At 39.5% G+C, this 10,410-nt stretch overlaps 1 protein-coding gene across 1 annotated transcript in view; it reads left to right on the top strand.

Annotated features, from left to right (window-relative positions):
* Positions 1–534: 534 nt before the first annotated feature.
* Positions 535–10,410, top strand: part of DUPD1 (dual specificity phosphatase and pro isomerase domain containing 1) — a 33,863-nt gene continuing 23,987 nt past the window's right edge. Inside the window, exon 1 of the mRNA XM_006016285.2 lies at positions 535–603. The gene's annotated coding sequence lies outside the window, so the exon portion shown is untranslated. The remainder of the gene's footprint in view (positions 604–10,410) is intronic.

The following is a 10,410-nucleotide window of genomic DNA, read 5'->3' as shown; positions in this document are numbered from 1 at the left end:
CTGAAGGTCATCTGCCCAAGCAGGCAGTTAAATAATTGGATAGCTTTTGTGGGTGGCCAGCACTGTAGTGAGACACAACAGCTGATAGGGGACACTTGGCCAGCAAATCAGGTGAATGTATGAGGTAAGAAGCTCCTGAGAGCAGAAAGCAATGTATGCTGAATGAATCTCTGACCACCACTGCTTCTGTGGTCAGTTCTGTTGTAGGCACAAAGCCACTAGAGAAGATCATGACTAGAAACAGCTGTGAAGTGCTTCGACCATACAGGCAGAAATAAACTCAGCGTCAGGTTTGAAGAGGGAACTAGAGGATAAAAAGATGTCTTCTCATTTATCATTACAGCCAACATGTAGACGTCACATTATCTGACTCAAGCCACAAACTAGGTAACTGGATTGCTAGGTTTAAGGTTTCAGGTCACATCAGGGAACAGTTTTACCAGCAGATGTAAAGATTCTCCCTTTGGAGTGGGTAGCATTCAAGGTCAAAGTCAGCAAATCCTAGCCTAAAAATAGATTCTAGTTTCAAAGTTGGTAAGATTTCCTTTGTCGTCCTGCCACACTTCATAGACCCAAGCTACCTACAGCTGTCTAAACCTACAGGTAAGCCTGACTTATATGAGCTTTGTACTGTGTTTCTTATACTACCATGCTTCCTTTTTAAAACTAGCTTAACAAACCATGGCAAGGACTGAGAGAGCTGGCAAATCTTCCAAGATAACTGTGGTCTTTAATAATTTATGCAGATATAAGGCATAAGAAGGTGACAATCTAAATCATTTTGAAAGAGCAAGGTAGAAACAGTTTAATTTTTAAACCCTGCTTTGTAGATTAGTTTATAAGAAGGGATTTTTTTTTAACAATACAATTTTGTTTACCCCGGAGACAGAATAATCTAAATATATCAGGGAAAATACAGTTTGAGGAAGGGTGTTTTATCTTGGGGGCTGGGGGCAGGGGAGAGGAGTGGGGAGAGTTGTGTGTATTTGTTTTTTAAGTCTTTATTTGTGATGTCTCCTTAAAATCAGAAACATCCCCCTACCCTATATTTTTTTCATTCTCTGATAGTCCCTCCACTCAAATCTGACTTTTCCAATTCAATTACAGTTCTCTGAGATGAGACTGGTTTTAAGTTTCATGGGCACTCTCAGGACATTTAATGAAACCCCAGCTTAATCTGTTTTAAATTAACCAGTTCAGTCAACAATGAAGAATGAGGGTAAAATATATTTTTAAAAAGTCATTGGTGGTTTAGAAATTCATCAAAATAGCTGGCTAGTTTAGAACATACACAGCAGGAAGATTTGGAAAATAATTACAGAAGGTTACAATTCCTTCTTGCTTGAAACTGTTTAAAGACAGCTGCATCAAATGAACTGTTTTACAGCCCCAAACTCTTTCAAAACATAAGGGCACCTGCAAAATATGAAGAAGCTGAATTAAGTGACAATTTTTGGTAAATATTGGAGGAGGATTATAAATAAGGGCCACATTTTTCTTTGTTTTATACCATGTGGGTATCCTAGGATTTTAGTTATGTGCTTACAGCTCTTAGTTCTTTGTCAGCTTCTTAGCAGATGAAAAAAATAGCTTTTCACCCACAGAGCATTTTCCCCCAGGAGATATTTGTACACTTTTTTTTTTTTTGGTAAAATACACAATGTTCTTGACCAAATATAAAAAGAATCCATGATACCTTTGTCAATTCCTTGCTTCTCCAGGGCTCAAGAAGTGCCAAGCTCGCAAGAAGCATAAGTCTTTTTGGGAGCACAATGATAAAAAGAAAAAAAAAAATCAATGACTTTTTCAATTGAAAAGGATTTTTAAATTGGGTTTTCATTTTATAGTTTAAAGCATAATAAGATGGTTTCTTTGTAAAAACAGGTTGTTTTAAACACAAGTTACCATCCTAATGCAGCTACTTCACACAAATCGTGAGCAAAAGTTAACAAATAAGCCATCTAATACACAAGTAATTTAGTAAATAAGCAATATGTCATTCATCATTTTCTAACATACTAAACATTTATATAAATCTAAAAATATTAAGCTATATAATTGCTTCAATAATGTGTATAGTTATTAGCCTACCCTCCAAAGTAGCTAAAAGATGCACCAAATCTAAAGTAAGAGCTCTATTTAGTTGTAAAACTACCTGTTTCGATCAGCCAAAAGAACGTGTTCCTCCTTAGAAAATTAATGAAGTACGTAGAAAAGTTGTTTAAATCAATTATTTAAATCAAGGCATTCCACTCTGTGCTTTAAATCATGATGTACATTGCCCTGATTTACATCTATCCTGTTGCTAGCGTGTGGAGTACAAGAGGAATTGCATAAGGATGATATAATAGGGAGCAGTGGTTTTCAGTGCACTATAGACTTAGTGAAGAAACCTAACCTAACAACATTTTTCTTTTTGAAATACATGGTACATATAATTAGCTCAAGTGAAGCACTTTGCAGCAAGAATAACCTCTGAACCTAGACAACAAAGCACTACTTAGGTTCTCAAAATAATGTAGACAAGAGAGTAGGTGCACTGACTTGCGAAATGAGGGCTCCCATGACTGCATAACCACCCTCTGCTTAGCAAAATGAAATGTGCTAACTGAATGAGAAGGATTATTGCCAGTGTCCCAAAAAGAGCAGTATTGGGCAGTTCCTTCCCAGCCACTGTCTGGGAAGGAAAGAGCAGAAAGTTAGCTAGAAATTTGAAGAGCTCACCCTGTTACTCTTCACTATTTGAAAAGAAATAAACTTAGCTTGTTACATCTATAATTCTTCCTCCCTTCAGTATAGAAAGGGTGCTTAGATGTATCCAGCCTGCTAAACTGGATATCTTTTGAATTTCCTTTCCAGTATGCATAGAGATCAGTGCGGTCTACTTGATCTCAGACATTTTGCTTCCTATGTTTTTGCTTGCTCCCACACACTTTCTTTAATTAGCTCTCATATTGTTTAATTCTCTTTAATTAGATTGTTGAGTTACATTAGAAACTCCAAGTTACAATGACATGGGAGCTGAGATTTCACCCACTGCAGTCAATGTCAATACTCAGTGGGCCACAAATACCCAAATAAATTTAAGGAGAAAAAAGTCTGTATTCCAGCCATCCTCAGAAGAGAAGGTAGACATGAATGGTAGATAGCAGGGTTCTTTTTCTGCATGGAAATCATTTCACCAACATTTTTCTGGGCTTTTACTTTAATTTTCATCATGCAACTTAAGCATGAAATGCTGGTAAGTCAATACACACTCTGGACCTAAATTACTCAAAGGGTGATTCTGGGCCCCAGATTTCATGTGCAGTGCATTGGCCTGGCATTGACATGGGGACAATGCAGAATGCAGATTCCTAAAATGCGAAACCAATAATTTCATACTTGGGTGAATTAAGTTAGGTATCTGTCTCCATATTTAAGTATCTAAATAGGAGTGGCCTGGACTCTGAACACCTACAACCCATAATAAATTAATGAACTTGCAAGCGCTTGAAAATTCTGGAGTTAAACGTATTTTTATTAGTTGCCTTATTTTGCCTAAATGCACATGTGCACACACACACGCACACACGTGCGTCTCCCCACCTAAATGTAGCTTCTCAGACTACAGCCTTGCACACCCTTAGGTATACGCTTAAATGGAATCATGTGAATAGACTTGTTGAGGTCAATAGGAATTATTTGCACAAGTTAAGTTACTGAGAGGTAGCTAGCCATGTTTAGATTCAAGTCAGGCAGAAGGCACCTTATAGACCAACTACATCAGAGATGTACAGCATGAGCTTTTATGAGTCTGAGCTCACTACATCAGATGACACAGGCAGGTGGAATCAGTCCTTGAGTTTGAAAAAAATCTGGTCCCAGGGTCAGAGTTTAAATTGTCATTGCATAAATATGCATCACTGTGTTTTTTCATTGAGCTTGCCTTCATCCAACATCTTCATTTACACAAGTGGAGGGGGGCTACCTGCGTGAGTGAAGTGAACAGAATTTGATCGTTACCTCATTTTTGGAAAGCTTGGCTAGATAACCCCGGACAGTCTACTACACAGTTTGCAATCAGCCATGCCCAGAACCACAGTTTAGGTGAAGAGGAATATATTGTGTGGTTTGCTTTCTACTTAATTAAATGCTGGTAGCATGCCAATCCATGTGCTTGACAGAAAAGGGTTGACCAGAACTATATAGGAACATTTAATTTGTTTGTTCCCCCAGTCACATTGCTATCTTCTTCCTGCTAGAGAAATTGCAATGCCCCTCCATAAATGGGTTTGACACTGATCATACAAGGTGAAAGTCACCTGTCTCTAGAGGGCTAATACAAAGTCTAGGTTCACCAAGTCTTCAAACATGTGTTAAATTTCTCCCATTGAGTGTTTGGGATCATTTATTACTTTGAAGGAAAGGTTCTTGTGCAACAGCTCAGCACTGTACTATCAATTTGCCATGCCTCCTCTTTAAACTTTTAGCAAACTAGAGAGAGGGGAATAAAACAACATAGCACTCTTTTTTCTAGTGCCTTTCATTGAGATAGGCAAGAGCCACTTCCATTTGAGAGGCATGGAAGGAATCGGACAGAGCAGCTGTCAGGAGCAGTGCCAGAACTGGAATTCAGACAGATCTGTGCCAACTGAAACAAAACTTGGCCTTCTTTACAGCATACAAGCATCAAACGAGAGGTATCTGTGTCCATTAAATCTAAGACATGAGAATGCGAGTCACTAGCCTTCAGTATTTTGAACTAGTTGTCTATCAACATCAGCCTATGTTTGTTTTGTTCTTCGAAAACAGTTTATTTTTAGAGTGGGAAAATTAAATACCGTTTCTGTAGACTTCTAGAGACAGGAGGGAACTACTCAGACTAGACAGGAAGGGGGCAGACAGACAGAATATGCTTTTCAGCCAGGGGGCAGGTTAATCCATGAATAGAGCATTGAATTGGAAGTCAGGAGGCCCAAGTCCTCTTCCAAGCTATACTACTGAACTGCTGTGTTACACTGCATTTATGTTAACAACTGCTATTAAAGCTAGACATTTTTAAATCACATCCAAATACCTTACATCTAAAGAGTTTTAAACAAACTGGCTAAGAAGCTCTCTGAAACATTAATATTGATTTTCAATACATTTTGATCACGGAGAAAAGTCTAGAGGACAAGAAAAGAGAAAAGATTATGCCAAAAATTAAAATAGAAGTAAACTGGGGGTGACCTGAGAACTGTAGGCTACTTGATATAATACTGAGGTAAAATAAAATTGATTGAGGACCCAATAAATAATTAATTGAGGATATATATGTAAGGATAATACATGTATTGTAGCACTACAATGCAACACAATCACAATATCAACAGGAAGAAAATGAAACTCGGTGTTTTGAGATTATAGGTTTGATTAATAATACTGTGTATGCACTACACTTGGACTTCTAAGGCATCTGATTTGATACAGAATGATATCTTCATAAACAGAATGACACAAAGTCACTCTGGAAAAGTGGGCACCAACAAACACAAAGCATTTCAATACAGCCAAATGCAAGGTCATCTATACTGGAGCAAAGGATACAGGCAAGATTTACAGAAAAGCCATGACTGAAAAGAATTTTGGAGTCAAAATGGATTATCAGCTGAACCCAAGTTCCCCAAACAGTGCTATGGCTAAAAGACTTCCAAGCACAAACAAAGAAACTTTGGGTTGGTGTACTCCATCTATATTGGCAATTAGTGTGACAACTAATAAAATAGTCACTGTCCATTCTTCAAGAGATTATTGGAAAAAAGGAAATCAAAGACTCTAATAGATGAGTCACAAGAGTAATTAAAGGACTGGAAAACCTACCACATAGTATAAGGTAGACGAGGGCAAATACTTTCCTTCTCTTTGCATCAGTGTTTTCTTTGTCTCAGATCCTAAGTTCTGGGTGTAAATCTGGCTGAGTGAATACTCTGGCATCTCTGAATGCAGCAGTCAGATTTTTACATCATTACCAACCAAAAATATTAAGAAACCTTGCTTTCATGGATCTCAAACGGTTTCAGAAACTTTCACCAAGGCTTCAAGCAATTGTGGAGAAGGTACGATCAGCACTAGAAAAAAAAGCCGCAATATTAACATACAGATGAGAACTTCAGAATTTGGTGATGCTTTGCTCTCCCTCACCGCCACCACCCATCTCGTTACATGTAGGGCAGCCGAGATTTAAGAAATTCAAGGTTAGCATTTCCACAAGTGATCACTAATGTTGGGAGACCAATGGCCTTATTTTCAATGGTGCTTCGAACCTACTACTTCTGTTGAACTTAATGGGAGCTTCATCTGCCCGGTATTTCTGAAAAATTGGACCTGGTGCATGTCTCAGCTTAGGTGCTTGAGTTTAGTGGTCACTTTTGGAAATTCTGGCCCAGGTCACTAACTGAGAAATATACAAAGAGTTGAGAGCAGAAGAAAGAGATCCTAACTGACACCGCCCTGTTCAAGCCACTAGACAATTCTCCCTCTCTGGAACAAATGCCAGACAGACTGGCAGATTTTCTTGAAAAGGAAAAAAAACCCAACAATCCTATTTGGCAGCTGTGGAATGGATAGGGAGCATAAAGAAGAGATTCCTTTGCTGTGCCTAATGCATGCTGCTTATCCAAATTAGCTACACAATTACTTCTATCAATGCAAAAATAGTTTAATGTTTTTTCTAGTGCACAGCACTTGAGAGAGACTTAAAATGCAGCGTAATTTGCTACAGTGTATGTCCTGAAGTGGTTTGCTAATGAAAAGAGGATTAAGTCTCCATTATTCTGAATTACCATTTTGTGAAATCACTAACAATATTTTCATTTATATACATATAACCCAAGAGGGAGAAATATTCCAGACATGCAAGTGATTAACAAATAAAATTCATTAGATAACATGCACTTTGCTCTTATTTATGATGAGAAAGATTAGGGTATAAAAATGCAGATGCCTGAATTTCTACCATCCTGTATCTGATGGTATATTTAAGTCCATGACTGAAAATTTAGAAGCATGTGCTTCTGAGTATAACATATACTTAATGGCTGGAAAAGTGGTGGATCCTGAAAATGAATTAGCGAGGGTTTGATCATGCACTGAGAGGTGGCACTGATTAAAAGTCTAATGACTGATTAGGAACTTCAAGACCCATACCAAAAAGTCTCTCAGACAATCTGGCCCTTAAAAGACAGCTACATGTTCTCAGGTAAGGAGGAGTAGAATAGCCTGGGATAATACATATCCCCTCTTGCATTGTATTAATCCTTTAGAGATCCCAGAAGAAAGCAGGCATAATTCCCCTCATTTTATATTTCAAGAAACCGAGGCACTGGGAAATGATGCAACTAGGTCAGAGTCACCCAACTGCTCAGTGACAGAATTAAGAGAACTCAAGCTACCAGGCCCAAAGTCCAGTGCCCTTTCCACTGGTCCTGGCCACCTTCCCAGTTTCTATAAAGCCATACTCAAAATGTCATGCTTAGACAAAAAGGAACATGCTTGATATGTTGGTATAGCAATTTCTTCTCACCAGAGCACACCTTAATTTTCCCTCCAACAATGTTGATCATTCCTACTATTAAATGTTTACATTGTAACAGTCTTCTGCAGACCCAGACAATGTGAAAGGTCCCATTTGTTAGAGGCCAGATGGGTATAACACCAGGGTGACCCCTATCCCAAGCAGCTTACCAGCCAAAGTGATAGCAGGGCTCCCCCAAAGTCAATAGATGAAAACATGATTTTCACTGCCCTAGTGTTGAATGAGTATTAGACAAAATTTATCATCTGCATGTCAGTGATTGTCTCAAGGGCCAAGAAAAGAAATCCAACCAGTTTTCACCTCTAATCTTACTGAGGGGGTTGCTTTAGGGAGCACTCTTCCCTTGGCTTTTTCTGGTATACACAGAACAGTCAATAAAAGAGGAGATTAGTCTCTCTTGGTTCCTGGAAAGACACTCACTTTTCTATCTTTCTCCCCAAACAAATATTTGACAGTAATTAATTCCAGAGTTTGGGTAACAAGCCAGCTTTTCCTTTTCTTTTTTTTCTTAACCTATATTGTTTCCTACTTAGTCTAGAATCAAATATGAAATATACATTTTATCAAGGGAAATTCAAGGAATTCTTCCTTGTATTCTAATTCAATGTACTATCCCAAGATAACATTGGCATAGAATAAAAGAACATAGTTTACTCCAGAGTTCAGGGTGAATAATGGTGTGCATCTCAGCAGAGGTTCCCCTTTCAGAGTAGGAACCCAGCTTCAAACTGAAACAGATTATCATTTGCAGATATAATGATACAGTTTTGAGGTCTACACTTCAAGTGCAAGACTATGTGTTGTCAGCACCAGATATAATTATCTCTCTCTCTCTCTCATTTGGACACACTCTTAGGGAACCAGGACTAAAACCCTAGTCAAATTGTCTGCATCAAAATTACTGTTCTTTATTTCTTGAGCCTTGAGAGAGCTTTCCTAGCTGTCACCCATAGTAGGTCTTTTCTGCTCAGTGTCAGCCACTAGCGGGCAGCCTGTTCCTTCAGTCCCCTCTCCAACCCCTCCTCACCATACAAAGTTAGGGCACATTATGTTTGAATGTCTGATGACTTCAGCTTATTTCCAGTGCTAAACAAGCATGTAGATAGTGTAATTCAGCCACTGTAAAAAAAGCTTCTCCTCAAAAATGACTACTGTGGATACCGAAGTAGGATTTCACGAGACTAAGAGATTTGTACAACAGTGCAAAACAAACCTGCTGGATACTGGAGTACTTATGATTCCTTACAAAACTCAGAGAACCACTTAGAGGAACATCACCAGCATGGTTTAGAACGTTTGACTGAAAGAGGCCAATAGGAATGAGCCAATTTCTAAATAAAGGTGCATACCCACATGCCAAACAAAAGATGGCTCTGCAGTCCTGCTTGCTTTGGAATAGAAAATGGCCATTTCTGTTAGATTTTCTGATGGGGAATACCCAAATCAGTGTTTGACTGGCACCAAACTTTAAAAAAAAAAACACTGTAAAGAATATCAAAAATTGTCATCCAGTTTGCTGGAAGAAGATTTCAGCAAAGGAAAACACAGTGAAAATGGACCGCTTTCAACTTGTAGTCAGCATGCAAATTCAGGGCATTTTACCTGCATGGGAGATCTGTTTCTAGCTAGTGGGAGGCAGGGTAGGTTGACAGTCAACTTCTGTCTTCTAGAAAACACCTACTGAATGCCTCTGCTCCCTCTTGCTTGAAAACATGACTGATAGTGTGGCTCTGCAGCTGTATTGGAAGAACAGACAGGCGTGTAGGAAAAATACAATAGAAACAATATTGGAGAGCAAGCAGGCAAGGAGAACAGTTTGGAGTTTGACAAGAGTTAGTGTTTATCTTGACTTGCAACCTCTTTGAAAACTCTGTATTGCCATTAGGATGTTCACTCCAGTTAAGAGCACACCTTTTTCATATTAAAAACACACCCCTAGTGAAAATGAAGGAGGAGAATGATGAGGAGCAGATCTGCTCGTAATGTCATGCCACAGTAATTGTTGAATCAAGACATGACGAGGAGACATATGGAGGAAGTGAGGGTGGGGGGGAGGAAGGGGGCACAGCAAGCATGGAATTACAAATCACGATAGTCAGCAAAATCAGATTTCTTTTCATTTAGGCATTTTACTTTTTTTTTCCCCATAAATGAAAAAGATTGTTTTTGTCAACTTTTGTGAGGAAAAATAATTGTTTCCTGACCAACTCTAGTTGGTTGCCTGCTTTTTAGGCTTATGAGTGCATATGGGAACTCAAGAAAAAAATGAATAGCTCCAACATGGCCTGAGATGGATCAATAGCATAACTAATAACATTGGGCGTTTATACACATGCTCCTGGAGTGGGGTGGGGACACTTTAACTAAAACTCATTGAATGAACTCTAGTTAAAATACCCCTGCCACCATTTTTAAACAGATGTTGATATATGAGACACTGGAGTCTGCTGGAGTGTGGTAATTACCATGCTTCAATGCACTGTAATTGCAGCATGTCAGAGCAGCCTCACTGCTCATGTATTGGTGCCCATCATCACGTCTTTCCATGTGGACTAATTACATGTCCCCTCTTAGAAGCCAACATAACATTTTCCTGGAGGAAAACCCCATCACCATGGACAGAGCCATGAATGATGCATGTCACCAGAGGCTGGGGGGACATAGCAACTGCCCACAGGCAGCGGCGGCAGTGGCATGGCGGTGGTGAGCAGGGAGCTTCCGCAGGCAGTCACAGCAGAGTTGGCGGTGTCAGCGGCAGGGGGGTGGCGAGCAGCACCTGGCGGTCAGTGACCACCCACGGACGATGCCGCTGGTGTTGGCAGCCGGGGGGCCGGCCGGGGGGGGGCGGGCGC

This window comes from Alligator sinensis, unplaced genomic scaffold (assembly GCF_000455745.1).
Source record: "Alligator sinensis unplaced genomic scaffold, ASM45574v1 scaffold109_1, whole genome shotgun sequence".
Taxonomy (NCBI): Eukaryota; Metazoa; Chordata; order Crocodylia; family Alligatoridae; genus Alligator; species Alligator sinensis.
Note: the sequence above shows the minus strand (reverse complement) of the source record. Positions and strands in the feature narration are given on the sequence as shown.